The sequence below is a fragment of the Rhodnius prolixus genome, unplaced genomic scaffold (assembly GCF_049639745.1).
Source record: "Rhodnius prolixus isolate KJV_2025 unplaced genomic scaffold, Rpr scaffold_6, whole genome shotgun sequence".
Classification (NCBI taxonomy): Eukaryota; Metazoa; Arthropoda; class Insecta; order Hemiptera; family Reduviidae; genus Rhodnius; species Rhodnius prolixus.
This window is the reverse complement of record NW_027411634.1, coordinates 37,604,736-37,630,198: the sequence shown is the minus strand read 5'-3', so window position 1 is coordinate 37,630,198 and position 25,463 is coordinate 37,604,736. Positions and strand designations below refer to the sequence as shown.

General features: G+C 35.7%; 1 protein-coding gene across 3 annotated transcripts in view; it reads right to left on the bottom strand.

Moving 5' to 3' along the window:
• The window catches only part of LOC141461199 (uncharacterized), a 154,058-nt gene that overhangs the window by 40,099 nt on the left and 88,496 nt on the right, over positions 1–25,463 (bottom strand). The window lies entirely within an intron of this gene.

Genomic DNA, 25,463 nt, shown 5'->3' with positions numbered 1-25,463 from the left:
CCATTGGGCGACGCTCGTCAGTATAAAACCGAGTGAATAATGCGTGCGGTTATGATGTTTTGGTTAATGACATCGAGGCAGCAGTTCCCCTCCTCGGTGCCGGCGGCGATCAGTGGAGAGCGTTGAATCTATTCTCGAACCCTTCCTCCAGCCAGGGTAGTTTACTATTTCTCTCTGTAGAGTTCTTTTTCATCATCCATGTTCAAATAAAAAAAATGAAGCCTCACACTCCAGTCGACAGATCAATATGCGGTAATTGAGATACCGAGCGAACAGCTAGCTGCGTGATGTTTTCAGCGCAGGTAGTAGTATTTCGAAACAACCTTCGCTGAGCGCGTGGGCTGCAGCCTTTGGTGTTATTCGTCTAAAGCGTTTTGTAGTATTGCTCATCGCGGCGCTGTGTTGTTACAGAAAGAGTGAGTGAGAGAGAGAGAGAGTGAGGAAGAACTATGAACACAAGAGGGGAAGAATCCAAGCGTGCGACAGAGAGTTCATGGAATGGGTGAATGTCGTCGCCGCTAATGGGTTTAACAGCAACGAGCGTCGCCGCCTCCGACTGCCGTCAAACAGGAGCGCCATGAAAGGAGGTTGGGGGCGAGTACAACCCTGGGGGACAATCGGTCCTACAGTCCTAATGAGGAACTCACTCTGTCAGGGCGCAGTAACACCCTCACCATCACTTCCTTCTCTGCAAAACTCTCTCTCTCTCTCTCTTTGAGCCCTTCTCAAACCCCCCCTCTGTTGGTACTCCATTCTGTCCACTCGCCACCACTATTCATTCACAAAGTCCCATTTTAATTGTTTACACTGTTGTTAGGGGGAACACTCTCCGCTAGGAGAAAGATCAAGCCCAGTTTGAAGTACTTTATGCCCCTTATCATCTACTAGCTCATCCTGTTCATATTCTCATACTCTTCGTCAAAAGAAAAGCCTTGCCATCGTGCAGGCTTTGAGTTTTCACCAGGAAAATCCCGTTTTTCAAAAACTGGTGCATGTACATATGTCTGTACGTTTGTCTCCAACTTGACTCAAAACGAATAATCTTTTAGAATTCAAATTTTTGAGATCCATATACAGGGTGTTCATTTTAAGACGGCTCAAATGCATTTCTGGCTTAAACGGTTGTTCTGAGCGAAAAATGGTAGAGGAAACATTTGTTCCCTGTCACCTCTAGTTTCAGAATATGTGACTTGATTTTAGATTCCTGCCCGCATACGCGGCTGACGCACGACCAAAAGTAAGGGTTCGCAGTTGACCCCCATTTTCATATATACAGTTTTAAAGAGTATAAAAAGTAATGAAAGAAACCGGAAACCGCAATTCGATATCTACAAAATTAAAGATGCTAGGCCATTTCAAAATCTGGTATTTTTAATCATAGTTCAATTGTTTTAACTTGTTATCAAAGAGAAAGAAGAGCACACGATAGGTCATTTTTATGTATTTTTTCATCCCCTTTCTACTAAAAATATTTCCAAGGCAGTAAAGCTAGTATTTTTCTTAATATCGGGAAATAAGTCTTTTTCCGAGTGATTTTTCTAAGAAAAATCAAATGTTAAGAGCTTTAGATGTTCTCAAGCATACACAAAATGGCTAAAAATTAATTTTACATCTGTTACAAACAAGAAGGTTTAATAATTATTTGGCAATTTTGGGAGAGTTGCGTATAATTTCCAAAAAAATTGGAAACCTCCTGCCATATATTTAAGTGATCAATATCTTTCATGTAAACGATCAAACCTATTCCTTAATTTATCAAATAACGAACTTTATTCAACTTGTGAAGTATGCACTGTGCCTTCAAAGGTGCCTCCTCTGGCTCACAAGCCAGGTTAGCTAGGAGGTTATCGACTGCTCTCTGTATCTGAGGAGGCACCTTTGAAGGTCTTAAAAACTATAAGGAAATAATACTTATATTTAATTTTTGATATGTGTAGCGTTAGAATTTAAATTTTAAAACATTTAGAACCTAACGAGAATCGATTATGTTTACGAATCTAAATGAGAACACCCTGTGGTAGGGGGGGGGATACTGCTAATGCACCCTAAATCGATTGCTGTCAGCAGCAGGAAGTCTGCTCCCCATTAAAAACCTTCTTTTTTTTTTGTTTTTGTTTTCAACATAAAGATCGAATTACAAACACAATGAAACTGTTGGAAGTTGTTTCCGGTAGTGCATTAATTAAATCACTTCTGACGCACATTATATTACTAATCGATATTTTGTTCATGATTGTGCTGCAAATAGCATTTAGTTTGAGCTTTAGAATTGTAAATAAACGAGCCTAAGCCTAAAAAAGGGAACCATCCAGAAAAAGTTGTAACTTTTACAGTTTCCTTAAGTAATTCATTTGGAGAAGATTGACAAAAACTTCTTAAGTTTAGGAACGCTTTAAGTAACTATGTTTAAAAATTATATTCTCTAACTGGACGGAACATGCTGAGAATTTCGGTATCGATGTTTTCTCTCTCTAGGCTAGACTGACGGAAGTGGTCATTGCAGATGAGGGCATATGATTGTTCATTTACCCATGGTGTCGCTTCAGTGTAAGCCAATAGAAACGAATGAATTTAAAATTGCAAGAAAAAATTGGTAAAGCAATCTAGAAAAATTAAGGAGCTATTTTGGCCCCAGAGAATTACCTCAGTGCACCTACTCAAAACTGTTTGCTATACAGTCACCATTGACGTAATTGTTTAGGTTTATATATATATAGAACAACATTTAGGGGAGGAATCACTTGACAGGAGATCTAGAACATGGACAGTCCATAAATAGCCCTTTTTGCCACTGAATACCCTCTGACGAAATTACTTGTCAAAGAGATGGAATGACAAGGTCCGTCCCAGATGTTACACGTGTGTCCAGAAGGGTGGTTTGGCAGGAGGCGTCATTTCATATATTGCCCAGCTTCGAGAGTAATACATTCAATAGAGTTTGTCAATATTCCTGTCTCTCCTAACTATTCCCCTCCTGAGATCTCAAACACTACGAGATTCCCTTCCGCTAGAATAATCACTTAGGACTAATTCTAATAAAAGCAGCAACTTAAGGACATTTCCAATTGAACTTAATCTCAATTGAAAAGCGCGATGATGATTGGTGTTAGGATCCACTTTTTTTTTATTGATTCTAAACAAAATTATCCTTCTAGGAAGAAAAGGAGGAAGTGAAGAGATATCGGTCCAATTTTCGCTGTCGAATTATCTGAGTACGCGTTTTGAGTACGCTTTAATCAAAACATTTAATTAATTTAAAATAAAAGCTCGAAATTAAGTTGCGCTTGGTTACCATCAAGGGAAGTTAAAGTAACTTAGCGATCTAAACCCTTCAACCGGAAGTATCGGTAAATAAAATTAATTTTTCATGTTTTGGGTGATTTTCCTCAAAAGCTGATCCAGCATTTTTTTAACGTACTACGGAAAAAACCCAATATAAGTTTTATTATACAACTTTTTTTCATGAAAATTCGATTACAAACTCTTTTGAAGGAGGAGTTCTTTACGCTTTTCTGTAAAGTGTTTAACTTGGGTAAAAGAATTTTCTCGGCCAGTCATACTGCTTTGAAACCCTTTGGAAAATCGAAAGTGTTCAATAAAGCTGATAAAAGAATGTAGAAGAAATTTCCAGAATTCAGGATACAAAAGGAATCCAACGAAATGAAAAAGCTGACGATGAATTCGTAAAGGTGGGTTCCTTTCCCAACCCGTTCATGGCAGTTATTGGGCTAATCCAGAATCTAAGAATGGAAACTGAAAAAGAATGGGACATGAGAGGAAACAAACTTAATTATTACGTTCAGCGGAAGTGTGTTATACATTTTCGTCCTTCCGGCAACAAGAAGATGGATTAATTAACTGGAAATGTTAACTCGTTTAATGGATTTTCTCAAATAAATAAAATCAACCAACCAGAAGCGCAAACTGTATTATGTACTAAAATTAGAGTAAAAAAACTGGCACATTATAGATATAATTTTTTTTAACTAAAAGATGAAATGTAATACATACTTTCAAGAATCTAGTACTTTGAAACGTCCAACTTACCTGAAACAAAAATAGAACAAATAATTACTTAAAATTTATAAAAGAGAAAAACTTAAAAATAGTTCTATGACTTCCGCATTAATTACAGATAGAGAGGAAGTAATAGCAGTAAAATATTACTCATTGCGATAGGGTCAAATTTTTGGAATGACGTTTAGCCGGAAATAAAAATCTTTTGAGTTGATTCAAACGAAAAATACAAATAAAACCCAAACGTGAGATTCTGTATACTTAATATCATCACTTCCAGCAGTAAGGTTTCATTTAAGGCAAAATAAGTACAACAGGAAGTGCCTCCCAGCTTTTCGCCATTTTTTTTTGTTTTTCAAAATTTTTCATGAAAAAATAACTTCGTAATTATTCGTGTAAACGTCATCGTGATTAAGCGTAGGTTTTCTTTTATCCCTCGAAAGTTCATTTGTTTGGGGACTGTAAAATAAGAAAATTTGGAGAAATTTTTTTTTAAAAGGTTGACCTTAAAAGATAAAACCAAAATTTAAATAAGATTGCGATATTAAAATTTGAAGTAGAATGAAATGCCTAAGTTATATACACCGTATATATATACATACAGAGAGCGAGAGGGGGGGGGAGTTAATATGAACATCACTGCAATTGAATATTAATTAATACAAGATTTGCTGGATGTATATGATAGCAGTTAGATTTATTACTGGCACTCGATACAGAACTACATACATACGTACATACTTCCTGCACAACAAACTACATGCTCAGAATCCAGGATCGGCGGGTGAGTGGAGGAGATAATATGTTCGATATAATTAATCGCCAAGCAATCGCCGATGTTGATTGCTATATAATTAAATTTAGATCTACGGACCTTGCATTGTTATTCTATTTGCATATGTCATTTTATTACGTAGTTCATCTAGATGATTAGATTTATTTGAAAAAAAAAAAAAAATGATTCCGTTAATTAGATTATATTAATCACCAATTTTCTTTCCCGCAAAAAGTTGCGAAAAAAATGAAAATTTTAAGAGATTATTGTAGAGGTCTATATATTTAGTTTTAACGCTATATTTAAGGGGGAAAATATCCCGCAAGAAATCAAAGTAGGACATCTTATACCAGTTTTTTGGAAGGGAGACCGGAAGGTATGTACGAATTATAGGGGAATCATCTCTGTCATAAATTCTGTTATGACAGAGCTCAGCCGACTATATGAGAAACGTATAGAATACGAGTTTGAGACCTCTGAAATCCAGGGTGGCTTTACAGCTGGTAGATCATGCATTGATCAGATCTTTTACCCTCTGACATCTGTTAGAGAAGAGTCTTGATAAAGACCTCTCCACCTAGTTGCTTTTCATAGACCTTAAAAGTGTTGAACCCTCTCTTATGGAAGCAGCAATATCCAAATGGAGACCAAGCATCTAATATATGTAGCAATCGTCCAGAACATACTCGTACCACTCTACGCTGCGGAGACTTGGACTACTTGTAAGAAATTACAGAAAAAACATAACTGCGACAGAAATGGATTTCTGGAGACGGTTGGCCTGGAAAGAAGAAGAAATTCTCAAATAAGAAGAATAGCAGAGAGAGAAAGGAAGATCTGTACTAGAAGAGACTGATAGCAGGAAACTTGCTTGGTTCGGCCATCCGAAAAGAATGCCACAGAGCAGAGAGTGCCCATAGCAGTGCTACTAGAATTGGACCCACCATCCCCGACGTAAAAGAGGTAGACCCAGGAAATAACTTGGAGGAATGGAGTGGAAGAGATAATGATATTGGTAAGGGACTCTGCGAGCATGATGCAAGGCATACGGACTGATGGAGACGCGGTATTGAACAATGATTGGTCCGGTCTAGTGAGTTGGTTTTTATTAGATGTGGGGATGATCCTTGTTTTCAATGTTTTATTTTTAGTAATATTTATTTATTTATAGCGTTTGATATGTTTATTGCTGTGCTTTATTATTTATATGGTTTCTATTAATGACAGCTTGTAGGGCATAAAAGCGTTTGGTCTAAGGGACACTCATACTTGAGGAAAATCCCTTAAAAAATTAAAAAAAATAAAATTTTTAAACCATTTCCGGAAGAGGTAAATACTCCCCGCACTGTTTTTATGTCTTGCAAGTTAAACATCCAACTTCTCCATTAAATTTGTGAGGTAAGTAACGTAAATAAGCTTATAAATTAAGCGTCTATAGAGTGGTCTACCGCTACGACATTCCGTTCCGTCGAGAATTTGATGCAATCTCCCCACAAACTGCAAAAGATAAATCACTACTTTAGTCTCTATTGTGAATTTTTTAATAATAGATTCTTTAAAGTGGGACTTCCGGTTGTGTCCACTCGAGAACACTTAAAAGAATATGAATATCATACATTAATTATACTTAAAAAAAAATTATAGAAAACCATTTTGTCGTAGGTGTAGCTAGACAAAACACTCTTTAACACTGAAATCGAAGATTATCGATTGATTGTAATAATATGGTCGTAGGTTGTGATTCACACACTTTGAAAATATAAATATAAAAACATACGCACATCTAAACACACACATCCGGGGCACCCTTTGCGCTAACTAAAAACCCTCATTGGCCCAGTCCTTACCACTTTCAAGTCGTCCAGCATTCAGAACACCACAAAGTGACCCCCATTAACTGAGGTATGACGAAATCAAGTTACTATCAGTTTAGGAAACATTAAGACCTTTTGAATGTTACCGGCCAAAGCTCATCCTCTATCCATGTTACGTTACACACATTCACAGTAAATAAAAAAACAGTCTAAATCTAACCCATAATTATTATTTAAAAGTCTGAAATCTAAGTGCCACGTTTAGCATCGCTGCCAATCTATATTATAACGGACATCATTTCTCCTGTCAAACCGTCTCTTCTATTTTCTATATTCGTAACACATTAATTGCTGGACACTTTATTTTTTATTTAAATTAATCTCCAACAGGGCTACCAACTGACTACTGTAAATACGGGGAGCAAAAAAACAAACACAGTAGCCGTTACTACTACTCTGACAAAACTGAACCCAATTACACGGCCAATTTACCTACTGGCAAGATCGTTCTTCCGCTCCATTCACTTTATCCACTGCCGTGTGCCAATCCGATCGCAGTAATCCCTCAACTGGCCCCCTTTTTAAAGTACATTTAAATCACCCACATCCACTCTTTTCCCAATTTCCGCTCATCAATAGAATAACATTATTTAATAAATACATAAATTTTAATTAACTTTATAATATAGTGAAACATTTGCAAAGTTGTGGCACTTTTAAATGTTTTACATCTTTAAGAAAGATATAAATAGAACATGCAAATGCTCTTTTGAAATATTTGAAGTTATTGCTATTTTAAATTTTGCTTTTTCATCAGAAATAATAATCAATGTAGTTTTTGAAGTCCTCTGAACACGAAAAGGTGTTTTTTACGAGTTTAATTATTTATTTTAGTAAGAATTCCGATTAATTGTTGAGCGTTTAAATGCAGAACCTATGAAGATAATGAATGTTCCACAACATAAGTGATTACAATATTAGCGATTGGCCATCATCATAATGGATGGGCGGAGGAGAGCTTTAGCCTTAATTAGGGATGTTGATTATTGATCGGCGGCAATAATCTTGAAGGCAGTATGATGGGTAATGAAGCGTTAGATATTATTGTACCCCAAACACAGATGCCAGTTTAGATAATCATGTGGACAGTTCCAATTAATACAGTAATAACAGTGCAGCACGCGCACATTTATATTCATATATTATCAAGAGGAGTTGTCTTATAAATTACTGTTCAGTAAGCACGCTAATAAAGAATACCGGAAATGAGTACACAATTACAGAACTGAAGCTTAGATAAATTGTTGAATTAGCAGAATCTAAAATAAAATTAAAAAGATCCGCGATTTTGTTTGACCACAATTTTAACGTGATGATTTTTTTACTTTCTTTGAATATTACGTTCGAGTAAAACAATTTTCGAGCTGGTGTTTTTGACCGGAAATATCCGAGTTGAGTTGACCTCTTAGTTCGGTAAAAGCAGTGTTTTTTTTTTAAAGAACATTGTCTGTGTGTGTAACTAAATATCACAGAAATTTGAAACTTAATATTTACATTGGGGACCCACCGGAAGACCTGAATCGAACAACGTAGCGATCAAAATCTCTCCACCGGAAATGCCATATTATCACTTTGTCGATCTTTCTTGAAAATGACTCTAACTACTTTATGTACACAAATTGTTACTCCAGGTGATCTAAAACTATTATCTGGAACATTTTTTTCTCGAAAATTCATTTATGGGAATGAGAAGCAAAGAGGAATTACAATAAAAGAATGTAATTAACAAAACGATATTGGTTTAAACATAGAACTAATAATGCAAAAAAAACAACAACACTCGTGGTTAGAGTTTAAACAAGACGCGTGTTTGTAGGAGAATACCACCGCCTCCTCGATATATACCCAGTTAAAGCTAAAAGCCATATAAACCTGAGTTAGGGAGGGACGAGTGACGGTGGTGGGTGGTAGAATGGATAGTAGGTTGAACACAAATACTAGAGCACAGGCAGGCAATGGTAGGCTAAGTAAGCAATTAGATGTGTAACTCCAGTAGCCAAGCCAAAGTATTAAAACCAACCAGGCTATAACCTTCCTAACTGTCTGTGTCTTTGTGTGTGTGTGTCTGAGAGAGAGAGAGAGAGCAGAGAAGAGAGAAAGAGAAAAGGAATATACAGTTGCATGTTTTCACAACGGTCAGTACATCTAGGTAGGTTTTAGTGTAGTTTGGGGTTTTTGGCGTGCGACCTATTACTGCGGCGGCCGAGTAAGAGGAAGTGAGATAGTTAGAATATAGGACAAAGAGAGTACGACAGAGCAGGGAGCAGGTTGCCGTCTCTTGTATCACATTTAGGCTAATGTTCAGCGTCGTCCGCTTTCCAGTTTAACCACTCCGTTTAGTACGTCACACTCTGTCTGTCGGTCGGTCTATCTGTCTGTGTGTTTGTTAGAGCCACCCACTCGTCCACCACCACCACCAAAGCCACACATAAAACCTTCATGTTATATAAAACCTTTCAATATATATATATAGCATCATATTCCAGCAGGATATTCCCTTCCTTTTTTATCCATTGCAACCAAACAAATTGGTCTGACTTTCTCTACATCGTTCACAGCTTCCTAATTCAACGAACCCAATTTCTCACTTATTTCCTGTAAGACGTAATGAGCAGTTTTTCTATTTTCGTTTGTTCACCGGAACTAAAAGCTTAAAGATCTTTTGAGTTCTAAAATGTGAATTTACAGATATATAGTTGGTTTAAGTCCCTACGACGAGACCCTTAGATGAGCTTCCGTTTTAAAATGAACTGTTAAATCACCCATAACTTCCTTCCCCACCCACCAAAAAAAGTTATAGATACTAATAAAAAGTTCAGAAAAAAATTAGTTCACATGCAGTACGTTAGTAAATGTATTTAAGTGATCAAATACATTCCTACAAAATCTATTCGTCCCATCAACGGGTCTTACTTTTTTCAGACGCTCTCTGTGCCGAAAATACCCGATAAAGAAACATTCAGCAGCAGGAAAGCCTAATTTAACTCAGCCAGAGACTGCTTCAGATCTCTTCTGGATCCAAATAGATCTCAGACCCTCAGGAGGACGCCTCTTTCTACGGTTTGGCCTTTCCCACCCCCCTAACTTGCTGAGCTTCTTTTGGGAAAACCTAGTCACATACTCTAGTCAAAGCGTTTTGATGTCCATAAGAAGGTAGACGCATCATTAAAGAAGACTAAAGCTACAACATATTGTGTTTGGCACTCAATTTAGAAAGAAAATCTTGGTTTTATTGCCTTTCTGAAAAAAAAAAAAACTCAAAATAAACATTCAAATATCGATAGGCCTTTATGAGAATCATAAAATAAATAAGTAAACGAACTTTAAAGAAAAATGTTAAAGCAAAGCTCGCGTGCATTGTGTAAAGTCACATTCCAGGTCAAAACCCGAGAAACAAAAGTTACGTACGCCCCTACAAGGGAAAGTCATTTGAGGTTTTCCCCATAAAACCAGACGCAATCTTTCTAGAACTAATAAAAGTTAAGCGATAAAACCATAAATCATCAAAGTTAATTCATTTACGGATTCAAACAAACTATCTAAAGTGTACAATTAACACGTTTAACTTCTTCTTCGTAAAAGTAAACAAAACAACAGAATGATGCCGCCGGCACCAGTACAAGAAAGAGCCTTCAGACCGAGCGACTCTGTATATACATCTCAAGTCAGATCAGAGCAACTTTATACAATTAAACTTTGGTCTGTTCTTATCCTGGCACTTAACATTACAAAATAACCAACGTCGTCAGACTTTTGTTATGGCTAGTATATATATAAAAACTACTTAAACGGGAATCAGTTAAAGGATGATGGACTTGTATACCAAAATTAGAACACACATAAAGATGCGGAAGTCTATAAAGGAGGAGGATCAAGTAAAGAATAATAGGGATCAAATAGAAGAAGATGAAGAGGAGAACAGTGGAGGAAAAATAAAGCAACAAGAAACGATTGAGTAGTTTTTAATCATAATAACCTAACAAAACTCTTCAAAGGATTGTCTGTGTGTGTGCGCGTGCGTGTTTTTAGTGTGAGTCTGTGCTAGTGAGGAACGGTTACTAAAGGGAACAAATAAAGTGATTGTAAAAAGAAAGAGAATAATGTGGCTGGATGCCACACGCACTTAGTTACAAACTCCTCTATGTTCATCAACTGTAACAAGCTTGGTGATATACAATTTCTCTCTCTAAGGAGATAAGGGAGTGCACTCATTCGATATTCTTTTTTTTTTAAACCGGAAGTAACCGTTTTGTGAGCGATCTTTTTAGTATAAAATTGAGATTTTTCGAAATTATTGAAATTATAGCATGATCAGTGAACGTTACTTTGCTGAAAGTATTTTTTAAATTAATATTTATTAATTTAAAAAAAAAATAATAAATATAAAAAATTGAGGTTTCGAAGTTCCCCCCGCTTGATTTTTTTAAAAATTTATTTATTTAAAAAAGCATGTATTAGAGAAATGTGTTTATATAAGCGTTTAAACAGTTTAATGCATATTGAATGCACTATAGAGATACGATAGTGTGCAGCACTAGAATTAATAAACTGTTTACATTTACTATGAGAAGGAAGACGAGAAGAAATAGGTTTCAAAGACTACATCTAACTTTTTAATAGCCACTAATGGCATTCTTATGTATAGAGTTTCTACAAAGAGATTATTCTCGGAGACTAGATGGGACAAATTATAGCATAAGTTAATATAAACGAATTATATACATCACAATTTAACTTTCTATTTTTACTTTTATTTTATTTTGTTTCCTTCTTCACATTGTTCCTCTATGTTTTAATTTCTCTATTTACACGATACTTTCTCTATAAATATGGACTGAGTAATGTGTGGTCTATGTTGGTTAAATTATATTTAAAAGCACTTAACGTAAATAGTCTTCTTATCAGACATTCTAGACTAATCTACGCCAGAAAATGATAGGTTCTATTTTTTTCTATCAGAGTTTATTTTTTTAAAAAAATAATAAAAATAATTACGAAACTATTTTTAGAAACTGAATACTTTTGTTTTGTCAAATTTTTAAAATAGTCTATAAAAATCTATGAGTAGTCAATTTTACGACTGACTTTGTGGCGGGGGACTAACTAAATTCAAGCTCTCACTGAGTTAGACAGCTGCCATAAAAAAAAGGTCCACATTAATGGAAGGTACATTAAAAACAAGTCATAAATATAAATTAAAAATAAATGGGGAATCTAAGACCTTCTGAGTTATACAAAACTTTTAAAAAACTCGTATGCAATACAAAGATGTAAAGCATGTTTGCCTTTTTAATACAGTTTTAATAAAAGTGTTGCGTTTACTGTGTAATTGCATTGTAATGGAATATCTTCATACCAAACTAATTTGGTATCTCATTTTGGTAATATTCAATAAGGTTTCCACCAAAATGTGTAAAACGGAAGTGCGTCATTACTGAAGTTATTTATTTAGTTTTACTCTGTTTTAACACTCTTTAAATTTTATTTCTCATTCTTCCAATTAAAATGTCATAAAAACAACAAATAGAAATATCTTTCCATCGAAAAATTCATTTGGGGAAGACTCAGCCAAGTTCAACCCCACAGGACATAGTTTCACTTTAGAACAGTGGGCAACAATATTAATTTACCTTAAAAGTAACCCCCAGGAATTTTGCGAATTTTCTGAAGTAGACTGTTTAATATGAATTAACGGGGCGCCACGGTAGTCGATCGGTTATAGGCTAGACCCGCAATGCTAAGATGTATTGTTGGTTAGTGGGTTCGATTCCCCTGCTCTAGACCTTGTACTTTATTTAATGGTTAATATGAGAAATTTATAGTAAAATATGTTAGGCGGTTATAGGCTAGACCCGCAAAGCTAAGATGTATTGTTGGTTAGTAGGTTCGATTCCCCTGCTCTAGACCTTGTACTTTATTTAATGGTTAATATGAGAAATTTATAGTAAAGTATGTCAGGCGGTTAAAGGCTAGACCCGCAAAGCTAAGATGTATTGTTGGTTAGTGGGTTCGATTCCCCTGCTCTAGACCTTGTACTTTATTTAATGGTTAATATGAGAAATTTATAGTAAAGTATGTCAGGCGGTTAAAGGCTAGACCCGCAAAGCTAAGATGTATTGTTGGTTAGTGGGTTCGATTTCCCTGCTCTAGACCTTGTACTTTATTTAATGGTTAATATGAGAAATTTATAGTAAAGTATGTCAGGCGGTTAAAGGCTAGACCCGCAAAGCTAAGATGTATTGTTGGTTAGTGGGTTCGATTCCCCTGCTCTAGACCTTGTACTTTATTTAATGGTTAATATGAGAAATTTATAGTAAAATATGTTAGGCGGTTATAGGCTAGACCCGCAAAGCTAAGATGTATTGTTGGTTAGTGGGTTCGATTCCCCTGCTCTAGACCTTGTACTTTATTTAATGGTTAATATGAGAAATTTATAGTAAAGTATGTCAGGCGGTTAAAGGCTAGACCCGCAAAGCTAAGATGTATTGTTGGTTAGTGGGTTCGATTCCCCTGCTCTAGACCTTGTACTTTATTTAATGGTTAATATGAGAAATTTATAGTAAAGTATGTCAGGCGGTTAAAGGCTAGACCCGCAAAGCTAAGATGTATTGTTGGTTAGTGGGTTCGATTCCCCTGCTCTAGACCTTGTACTTTATTTAATGGTTAATATGAGAAATTTATAGTAAAGTATGTCAGGCGGTTAAAGGCTAGACCCGCAAAGCTAAGATGTATTGTTGGTTAGTGGGTTCGATTCCCCTGCTCTAGACCTTGTACTTTATTTAATGGTTAATATGAGAAATTTATAGTAAAATATGTTAGGCGGTTATAGGCTAGACCCGCAAAGCTAAGATGTATTGTTGGTTAGTGGGTTCGATTCCCCTGCTCTAGACCTTGTACTTTATTTAATGGTTAATATGAGAAATTTATAGTAAAGTATGTCAGGCGGTTAAAGGCTAGACCCGCAAAGCTAAGATGTATTGCGGTGCTAGTCTAGGCCTTGGATTTTATTTAATGGTTAATATGAAAAAATTTATAGTAAAGTACGAGCATGTAAAGTACGCAACATACAGCGTATGTTTGCCAGTCGCCTCCGTCCACGACACCTAATTTGGTAGTTGGACGTAAAGCTCGCCTGAAAAAATAGGCGATAAAAAAATGGACTAACTCGATACACATAAAGATTTTTTTGATTTCGAGGTCAGCCAACTTAAGATTTGATCTCGCTAGTGGATCTGGTACGTTAAAAGTGCCTTTTTGATGGTAACAGATATTGTTAATAAGAACAAATTAAATTGAAGAAAATTACTTTAAAAAAAAACAAAAAAATATTAGGCCTAGCATTTTAGTGAAAGAGGAATTCGTGCGAATGTGGACACCTGGTTTTCATTGGGTAAGTGACAGAGAGCATGAATGGCAGCTACTAATTCACCTATGAATATAAAAGAGTTCAAAGACTATAAATAGCAATGAAAGTAACTCTGGCAGATTTCCACTCTGCATGGGTTTTCCACCCAAACCAATTGCAACAGTAATCGGAACCGCTACAGTCTTTACTGAAAACATTTTCACCTCACTTTTTCCCATGATCGTCGTAAAGGTCTCGTTTTATATCTCTCTCTATATATAAGGCCGAGGTTTTCACATAGCTCTGCCTCCGTGTTGGTAACACTGTAGTAGGAAAGGAAACCCCAACGACCAATTACTATAAAAGCCTTTCTGGGGTCTAACTCAGTCTCACCCACACAGGCACACCTATCTCGTTGTAAACCCAACCGCGCCCCCCACCCCAAATACTGACCCAGCGTCAGTTCCAGCACGAGCGCGCCACCACCACCCTCCACAAGCACTTCAACTATAACAGAGTTAGGTTGGCATTACAGGAAAAGGGCCCGACGGAAGTAATAGGGTAGAGAAAAGAGTAGGAGATAACCACGCCATTACCATTAGGGATAAACACGGGGAATGATGTGTAAACTGGGTCTCATCTACTTCCCCCCCTCTACCATCACCCGTCCTGACTAACCCCGTTCTAGTCAGTTTTCTGTAGCTACTACTGTTTTGCTGGCTGGTCGTAGTTTACGTTTAGTTCAACTCAAGTACAGTGAAAACCTTATTTTAAGTAGGTCTCTTAATAAGGTCTACTTAATGCTTACTGAGATTTATTGAGTATGTATCTAATTCTCTACTCACTTTCTTAGTACCCTTCCTAAGGGCAGCTACACCGCTTTTTATTAACGTAATGAATCTTTGTAGTTACAACATTTTGTAACAAATTCATAATTTAAAAAAAAATGTTTTAGTTACGTCATTTCTGTCCACAGGAAGTTGTTGTGACTGTTTACAACAGAATTTTGTTTCCTTTGATTTCAATTTTATTTATTGTGGTAAAAATAAAATTAAAATAATTTTGGAAATTGTGGCCTTTATTTAATTTTAAGCCCTTAAATATTATATCTCAATTGGTATAATTAAATTTAAGACCCGTGGAGAGAGACGCCATTTTTAGGGAAAAAAGGTCGAGAAGCCATTAAGTGAGTAAAATGGCCGCTTTCTCAAAAACGGTATAGAATTGAGGGTGTAAAACTACATGACACATACATAAAATACAGCTTAACTAGAAAAAATAGATCGGTATGACTAAAAGAACTAATTTAATTAGATGGAAAGGCAACGCAAAGAAGGTAATTCAAATCAACGTAAGTAGTTGGGAATTCCGTGAAGTTAACAGCTGACTGACTCATTCTTCTAAATAACATTAAACTGGGTTGAAAGTAAACTTAAACGTCTTAGGCACAAATAACAAGAAGTTTGAAATCTCATTTACTTTTAGCTCACACAACTTAAATGCATTCCTTAATTTGCACTTCCTTCTTTTTATTTATTAAATTTCCTCTAAATAAATTTCGATTTTCTTCCAATTAAAGTTGACAATGCTTAAAGCTATTAAGAGGATCTTAATCTTGGACTAGAAGAGCGGAAAACGTGATCAACTATATTTACAGGTGGTTCTCGACAGAAGCAAGTGGCTAGATCTAAGGTGTGATAGAGCCTGGACTGTGCAATTGGGGTGAATAAGTAAATTTATGAACACTCCTAGTAAGAGGAAATATGTGCTGAGGAAAACCTGCGGATGGAACCTAGAAATAGGGAGATTCGTATCTTTTCGGACAGCCAGGCTGCACTGAAGGCTCTTGTATCCTTCAGAATGACCTCTTCCCTGGTTTGGGAATGCAGGAAGGCCCTAGATCTACTGGCGCGGCACAACAAAGTTCGGTTGGAATGGGTGCCGGGCCATGTGGGTATTAAAGGGAATGAAAAAGCTGATTATCTGGCCAGGAATGGAGCTAACACTCCTTTCATCGGTCCAGAGCCTGTCCTGGGGATCACCAGGGGTTCGGTTCGTGCGGCTCTCAGAGATTGGATCTGGAGGGAGCATGAAAAGGACTGGGTGATGTGTCCTGGAGTTAAACACAGCAAGACCTTGATGCCTTGGCTGTGTAAGCAAAGATCCAAAGAGACCCTGTGTTTGGGCAGAAATCAGATTACTCTGATTACAGGCCTATTCACGGGGCACGGTAGGTTTAAAAAGCATCTGTGCAGGGTGGGGCTTATCAGCTCGGAGCCGCTGTGCAGATTATGTCAGGAAGAGGAGGAAACGGCCTCTCACCTGTTGTTCGATTACGTTGCAATCGAACGTTTGCGCTATGAAACCTTTGGAACGTTGAGGCCGAAGGAGATAGTAGCGCAAAAAGAACTAGTAGGGAAGGTCCTCAACCTCTTTAGGAGGGGAGGGTTCGCTTACTAGAACTAAGAAGGAGCTGGCACAATAAGTCTTTTGTGGCTGCAGTGCCATGGGGCATAGGTCCCGTCCCGTCTACCATCTTATCTTATCTTAAGAGGAAATATTGGGATTTACGAAATAAATTCTCACCGGAAATACGAAGTATTTTCCGGGACATGGAATACAGGAGGTACGCCCACTTCTAGGGCCACCCATTATATAATATAATCAGCAGTAAAAAAAATTACCTGAACTTTCTAATTGAAGTAGTCAATAATAATTGCAGTGTTAACATGTCAAAAGATTATTGGTTCGTATAAATTAAAGTTTTGCCTTGTCAAGATTTAGAAAAAAAAAACGGGATGGAAGATGCTGATAATGAACCCCTTGTTCTCTAAAAAAGGGGTCAAATTTCATGTTACTAATTAAAAGGTTACAATAAATAAGACTAAGACACTAATTACAGGTAATTATAGAGCTGGGTAGTTTTTATACTCCAACAGGTAGAAGAAAGGAACGTGGAGTTTAAATTACTTTATTACATCTTTCTCTACATCTTGAGTAATTAAATATTTAGTAAAAATGCTTGCCTTGAAGTTTGTCTAAAATGTGAACTTTCAAGAAAAAAAAAAAACCATGGGCCATTCCCTCATCTCAAGTAACAAGAAGTATTGCAATCGTCAAATATCGTTTTAGAAACTTAAGTTATGATAAAAAATATTTTTTTATTTTGGTGACGCTAATTCGAACCGCAATATTAGGGTGGAAACGTACATGACTTTAATTAAGTAAACTACAATGCTCAGGTTCTAATATTCTTCATTTCCCTCATAGTAAAAGGAAATTGAACAAATGAACCCACAAAGGTTTCTCTTGAAAAGCCGCTGAGATAAATATTTTCGTGATACCAATACTTCCTTCCTCTTAACTTGTAAGAGAAAATCAAATTAATATACCCACTCATCTTATGGATTTAGAAATCAACACTCATCTATTCAGCAATGCAATTGCATTAACGTCATTTCCACCAACCTTGAGTCTGAGCAGCACTGGTTCTGAGAACAACCTACATGCAAATCAAACCTTTTTTAATACTTCTCACTTCCGGGTTCGCAGTTACTTCTTAAAGATCTCTTTCCTTCGGCTTATTCTTCGCAGCTACCTCTATTCAGACAAATACTTCCGTATATACTTCCCTCCCTACCATATTATCCTTTTCTTTTTGATGTTCCATAAGGATTACCTTAGCTTTTACCGTAGTCTTTAACAAAGCTAATACTGGCCAAACGTTTCCGTCGTGACTGATTGAAATGGTAGTAATTGATAAATCTCTACGATAACTCATTAATTGTATGAATAATCTGTAACTAAGGTTATTTTTTTTTTTTTACCTACTAATTAACAAGCCAAGAAAAAGGTGAGTTTTTACGTGAGTCGTTTATAGCCGGAAGTGGTAATTAACTTATATCTCTGTCTCTCTCTCACACACACTCACATTCTTACGCTCTCTCATTTATAGCGAGCTTTGAAGTATATCAATTAAAACTGTGAGAATTGTAGTTAGGAGTTGTTTCTGTTTTTTGCATTTAACCTTCACATAAAAAAAGTGGAATATTGATTTTCAGTTCCCACGATGAAAGCGAGTGACTGATCTTCTAGTACCCCTCCTGCCTCTTTTAAACGAAAGGAGACAGCGTTAGTTGCCATGTACGAGTACATATAAATGTTTACTATTATAAACTACGTATTTCCTATTTACATAGGATTACACTTAATTATTTACATTAATTTACACGGTTATGTTTTCATTTGTACATATTACTCATTAGAAAACTGCTATTAACTACTTAGTAAAGTTATTTCCTTTTTGTTACATACATCCCTTCCAGCACACAGTTTATTTCGTGATGAATTGCGGAAGTTTAAAGCTACTTCCCCAGCTCCGAAGATTAGAGAATAGATTAAGATCAATGGCTTAAAAACCGGAAATTAGTAAATTTTTTAAAAAATTTTACTATCATCCACCTCCCGTAAGGGAAAGTATCACAAGTTTTCGCCTGGAACTATATTCAGCGAAAATAGGAAAAAATCGTGGAAAATTTCTAATTGATATTTCGAGGTGCAACCACGAAACGCGAAAATATTTCAAAATGACGAACCGATTTTCGGGGGGAAATAGAGAGAGGAATCAGTTCCGCAAATTGGTACTTTCGATCTACAAGTTGTAAGTCCTAATTCGGTCTCGGACCATGAGAACTTCAAAACGAATGAAAATTCAACTTGATCGTACCCAAAACTTTCTTTACTTTAAAAAAAAATTAAAAATTAAATTGTTGATCTCAATAAATATAGATGTAAAAAATATTTATAAATTACAATAAACACAGAATGGAAGATAAATTGCATCAACATGTAACTTTATATAAATACTGACTATATAGTATATCATGTATGTATATAAAAGTGACAAGTTAGCGGTAACAGATGTTAAGTTCGGAATGAAGCAGATTGCAGCTACACTGCCACCAAGTGCAGTGGTAATAGCATCATGCAGCTTCGACTAGCAGCCTTCCCCACCACTCCCAGCCAACTTCATTAATGGGTATGATGTAATTAACAGCAGGTTAGCCAACTGTAATTATATTAGTTGTGCAAGTGGTGTATATACAATGGCCTTAGGGCAATATATACATTATTATTGACTTATTATTTCTTCATTAATTATATTAATTAAGAATAAATTATCTTTTTAAATATCATTATATAAATATGTATGTGTGAATAGAATATAAGCAATCTGGTGTGGAACATCCGAATCTTCTTTCTCTACAAATTATTTTCAAGGTTTTTTTTTTTTTTACATTTTCATGGCAAATTCCAAAGTTAGTAAAACCTTACTTTACAATGAATTGTCAAAGACGGTAATAGAGTAAACCCGCAAAGCTAAGATGTATTGCGATAATAGTCTAACCCTTGGATTTTATTCAATGGTTAATATGAGAAATTTATAGTAAAGTATGTTAAGCGGCTATAGGCTAGACCCGCAAAGCTAAGATGTATTGCGGTACTAGTCTAGGCCTTGGATTTTATTTAAACGTTATGAGAAATTTATACAATAGTAAAGTATGTTAAGGCGGTTAAGACGCTAGACCCGCAATGCTAAGATGTATTGTTGGTTTAGTGGGTTCGATTCCCGGCCTTAGGCCTTGGATTTTATTTAATGGTTAATATGAGAAATTTATAATAAAGTATGTTAGGCGAATATAGGCTAAATCCGCAAGGCTAAGATGTATTGCGGTACTAGTCTAGCTCTTAATGGTTAATAAAAGAAATTTACAGTAAATTATGTTTGCTAATCGCCTCCGTCCACGTCACCTAATTTGGTGGATGGAGGTAAAGCACATGTGAAACAGATTTCTTTTATTTATTTATTTTTTAAATGTATCCAGGGACAGATATTTCTGGCCAACCTTAATTTTCAAAAATTTGATACATCAGCAATACTTCTTGCTACTAGTGTAAGGAGAATGTAAAATAATGTTGGTCTCAGTCAGTGAGATGGGATTTCCTGTTTCAGGTTACCCCAAGAACCAAAGAATTATTACCGGAAGTATACTGGAGGTATACTGCAAAATTTCGTTGTTCCCTAAATAGAGACAATTACCTAAGATTAACTAGCTCATATTAATAGTTCAAGACTATTGTATTATTGTATTAGTTGACGAGTCTTAGTTAGAATTACAATTTACCTAATTAGAGGAAACAATTCAGTTAAATTAACTATTACAGAATGGTATCAAATTATAATTAATATGATATTTAATAGATAATCCTAAAATTTGAATCTCATTAGATGATTAAACATAATTAATGGTTTTGATCACAATGATTACGGAGTCCATTGTGATGTTAATATGCAAAAAATATCTTTTGTTCTCCTAAAACCAATCCCAAGATTCTAACGAATATATTTCATCTAAACTCGGAATTTTAAAAAACACAATAAAAAACCAGGTGCGCAGTGCTAGAGCTAACTGGGTCGCTGGGTTACGGACTTTTATACAACATCAGAGGTTTGTTAATCAGTGTGATGTATGGGTATATAGCGTATATATATTATACGTAAAATGTATATGTGCTAAAGTGCAAGAAGACTTCGTGTGAAAAACTGTACAGTTTTGGTAGTTTCTGTGTGGTACACTATACCTTGAGGTTGGCCAAACCCCAGGTTAGCTGCACAAAATAGTAATCCTTGCGGTAAACTGGACAGAAAATCGATAGAGCGTTTTGCCCTGGAAATTTCAAAAACGATAAATTTTTATTCAGTATTTAGTAATTTCTGTTGACAGATCCTAATCGCTAAGTCATAGTCGAAGTCTTATCAAAACCAAAACTGTTCCAGCTTCCCTCAACTTCTTTTCTTGGACTCAGGAGACATCAAAACGGTGAAAACTCGAATCTTTCTCAAAATCTAACTCCCAACTCAAACTCTCTCATTCATTCAATCTTTGTAATGATTTCAATGCTTTGCTTACCCCAGTAAGTGAGATTACTAAATAAAACATTATGTCCAGATATATGTGGATGTTATAAAATCTACCTGATGACCTGCACCTGAATTATTGATTCCTCAATGATATTAACAAAACGATATTGTATAAAGTTAACAATATTAATTAATATAATGAAATGCATTTATATATGTAGCGCCAGGGAATGGGAGGATAGATTGTAATTTAGTGTATTAATACAGAATACAAGAGGATCAAATATATATATGTATATATTATAATCATTGGTTGAAGGTAGATGCTGAGTGGTAGATACAACAGCTGAGAGATATGAACATGCACACAATCACAGATCGATACACACAATCGAACATACTGCACATTTACACACAGTAGGACACACAGACTCGCGATATATGTATCGATCATTATATGCATATAGATTATTGTAGTCTATAACAGTGTTGTGTTCAACAGCACCAATTCCTCATTGTATATAATTAGATAGGTAAATGATGTACTACATATCGAACTGTTTGAAACTAAACTGTTTGATAATATGTATGTATGTAATCTATTCACTGATTACCATTATGTAATACATAATATTAGTTTCTCTTACTCTGCTGGTAAGCAAGCCGTTGTAATGTTCTGATTTTCTATTTTAACTGTACCCCTCCCCCCACCAGAAAAGATATCCTGTTCTGTGTTTCTCTGAATCCCTAAAAGTAAGTCATACCTCCTCTCACTGGGCAAGGTTAAGGTGTTACGATCGTTTGGAATTGCTCTTATCAGGGGGAAATAGACGTTCGGTAATTTAAGGAGTCAGATAAAAACGTGTTTATTTTACAAAATATCTCAATCTGATTCCAACGATTTCCGCTGAACTACCAATGACAGATTACAAAACGTGAAGATCAATGGATCACTGGACTTCTAATAGAAAATGATTAAATAAAGCGGATTGAACTTTACCCAGCACACAGATCGTACAGCTCGATCGCAAATCGTGTAAGTAAAAGTAAGCACAGTGGTGTGATTGTTTCGCACAAAGCTAACTTCGTGATAACGTTAGTGGCAAGATACCCTGGTGAACTTTTACCTTTTTCTGTAGCTCTAATAATGGACTATGATATGATATTAGTTATTAATTAATAATCAGTGATATTAACTATCCCATATACAGTGAACAATAGCACAAGTGTGAATATTGCACACAAAGAACACATATATATTATCTAATTAAGAACCTTGTTTCAGTACTAATTTCATTATATACGATACTCTGTTAATATCAAATAACTAACCGTCCATTATTAGAGTAATGTTAGTGGGTATTGGTATGAACTTTCTCATTAACATACTCATATTGAGCTATTGAGTTGTATGGTAGTTGGTATTTTGCATTGCTACAAATAACTCCACACTCACTTAATTAACAAAAGGAGCTTTATTAATTTAATTTAGTTAATTAATCTTATTAAATGTAAGTTAATAAAGAGAGCTGGAACAGTCTTTAGGTATTATCTGCATCATCCCTGCTTAATATTACATTACCTTCTTCTCGTATAAATATGCATTGCGACTCTGTTTAATAATTATACACACACATTATAATTTCATGTAATATTAATTATTAAATGTCCGCTAGTTCTACACATTCACAAGAAATTAGGGTATTTTGTACCTTCTACATAGTCCCCTAGCACAGTTACCTTCCCCTATGCCGACGACACTTGGGCTCAATCCAAGAATAACGAACAAGAAATAAAAATACGTTTTTTTTTTTTTTGTTTTTTTTTTATTAAATAAGTGCAGAGCTGCGATCGGCAATCAGCGCTTGCGCACTGTGTACCTACATCTGCTAAGGAAGAAAACAGCAGTTATCACGGAAAACATTCGATCGTGTGAGTATTTAAAATGCATCCTTCCGTTTGAGAATTCCGCCAACTGTGAAATTCCCTGAGAATGTTTTTTTTTTTTTTTGGGGGGGGGGGTTTGTAAGGAGCGCAACATCAAGGCTCCTTTGCACCTTCACTATACTGGAGAATAGACACTTTACTACACAGCCTAATCTACACCTAGTCAATCTAATAGAAACTAACCTAGTGGTTGGCCTAACTCGTATTTCCTTCTAACCTAGCTAACTAATGTTGGGGTGGAGTACTCGATATTCCTCGCACCCCATAGAGATCTAACCTAAATTTTAAAATCACCTATTTACACAAATAGGAAGAAAAAATAAATGCCATTTCAGTCGAGTAAAATTTATTTTGCCGAGCTTTCGACCTAGAGACTAGGTCATCTTCAGGGCTAGTTTACAAGTAATACTTTTACATTTCAGGGTTGGTATGTCTTCTGTCTTGTCTATTCATGGACTAGCCCTGAAGATGACCTAGTCCCTAGGTCGAAAGCTCGGCAAAAGAAATGTATCACGACTGAAAACTTGCATTTATTTTTTCATCCTATTGAAACTATGAATCAGTCACCAAAAAGATTGAACAACAATATTTACACAAAGTTTATATATACACTCATACACTCATCCTAATAAGTACATTCGTCCTAATAAATACATTCATCCTAATAAATACATTCCTCCTAATAGATATATTCCTATATAAACATTGAGAGAAGTACTTTATATTCCTCTCACTCATTTACAATCCTAAACCTATTTACATTCACGCAACCCATTCATACGCGTGCCAGGATGCCAATCCCGACACAGACCCCCTGAGAAATGTAGATTAAGGTACCACAGGCTTTCACATAAAAATAAAATTAAATTTTTAAGAAAAGTATACTTATTTTTCTTTTAATTAAAAACGATTCTCACTTTTTTTTTTAAAAAAAAAAAACGCCTCTAAGTAAATGTTCTAAGTAAATCGCTAAACACTACCTCCTCTTTAGCTTACATTACATCCCCATCAAGTGAAATAACTCGCAAAATAGTACACCCATATTCGACTAAAACGGAGAGACTTTAACTGCAGATACAATATATTAAAAAAGACTATACGACAGACGCTACACTAAAGAATAAGAGAAAACTACATCCATATGGACCTACTGTACAGGGCAGCTATAAGCTCCTATTTCCTGCGAATCCAAAATCGGCATGAACCATTCTACAATACGTCTCCAACCGTACAATCAACGCATTCCTATCCTACCTAGCCGAATTCGGTTATACTAAATTCCCATGGCAAATTATCTGTCCACATCAATCAATCCCATTTCCGTTCCCTTTCTTCCAGAACAAAACCGTCCAACTCTCTTCCTGTGTTCTTGTTCAGAGAGGACCTAAAACAATTTAATTTCTAGTGGAAACGCAACACTTTTCTTACGGGAAATAAGAGGAAGTTAAAATTACTAACAATAAATGTAAGTAAATATAGATAAATCTTTTCTTCCTGAAGTGTTGGCATATTGCTGTGTAAATTGCCATAAATAAAGTTCTCTGAGAGAGAGGGGGGGAAAGGAGGGCAGAGAAGAGAATATATATGAGAAGAGAGGAAATAGAGAGAATGCTACTGTATACAGTGGCGCTCTCTCGCGTACTTACGCACATATACGATACTAGCAGACCCACAACAAACGGTAGTCAGGTGGTGCGGCTCTGATTTATAGCCATTAGTGCAGACGTTCCGAAAAGACCAAAGAGACACTCAAAACAAAATAAATAAAAATTCAAAAAAAAAGAAAAAAAAAGCCGGAGCTGTTAAGTATTCCTCCCCTCTTCACCGCAACCTCCTATTAACGGATGCTTTCAGAGAAAGAAGAACGGCCCAGCCAATTAACGTAGACCTTTTTTTTTGATTCACCAACCAACACACAGTTGTCGTATTTTTTTTCTTAGCTTTGAGAAGAAGATTATTTGAGGTCCGGTCAAATTTCTTCCAAGTTCCTTTTTAAAGCAAATAAATCTGAGAAATATCTTGAATTCTTAAAGAGTTTAATGCTATTTCTTTAAATAAAAATGATAATTCGAATCTCTGGATAAACTCAAGGCATAAGAACAGTTTTTCCTTCTACGATATAATATTTTTCCACCTGGCAAAGGAAGTATTTATTTAGGCTTTCCTGTTCAAATAAAACTATATAATCTTTAAGACTATACAGTAAAGCAGAATTTCTTGTATAAAGTCCTTAAACATGTCCAGATACTTGGATGGAATAAATACATCCTAAAATAGAATTCTGTACAGAAATCGTAATTGCAAGAACTGGTTCCAGATATTCAAACACAAAGACTTTAAATCATTGGCGCATCCTAACTATTTAATTATTAATTACTATGTTAGTGTTGCACGTAAGAAGTTTAGATAGAATCGTATTTCCGAATAATATTAGGAAAATGATAAACCATTTCAGTAAGGATGAAAAAATAAATGCCAGTTTTCAGTGTCTTCTATCTTGTCTGTTCATGGACACCAACCCTGTAATGTAAAATATTACTTTGTAAACTAGCCCTGAAGATGACCTAGTCCCTAGGTCGAAAG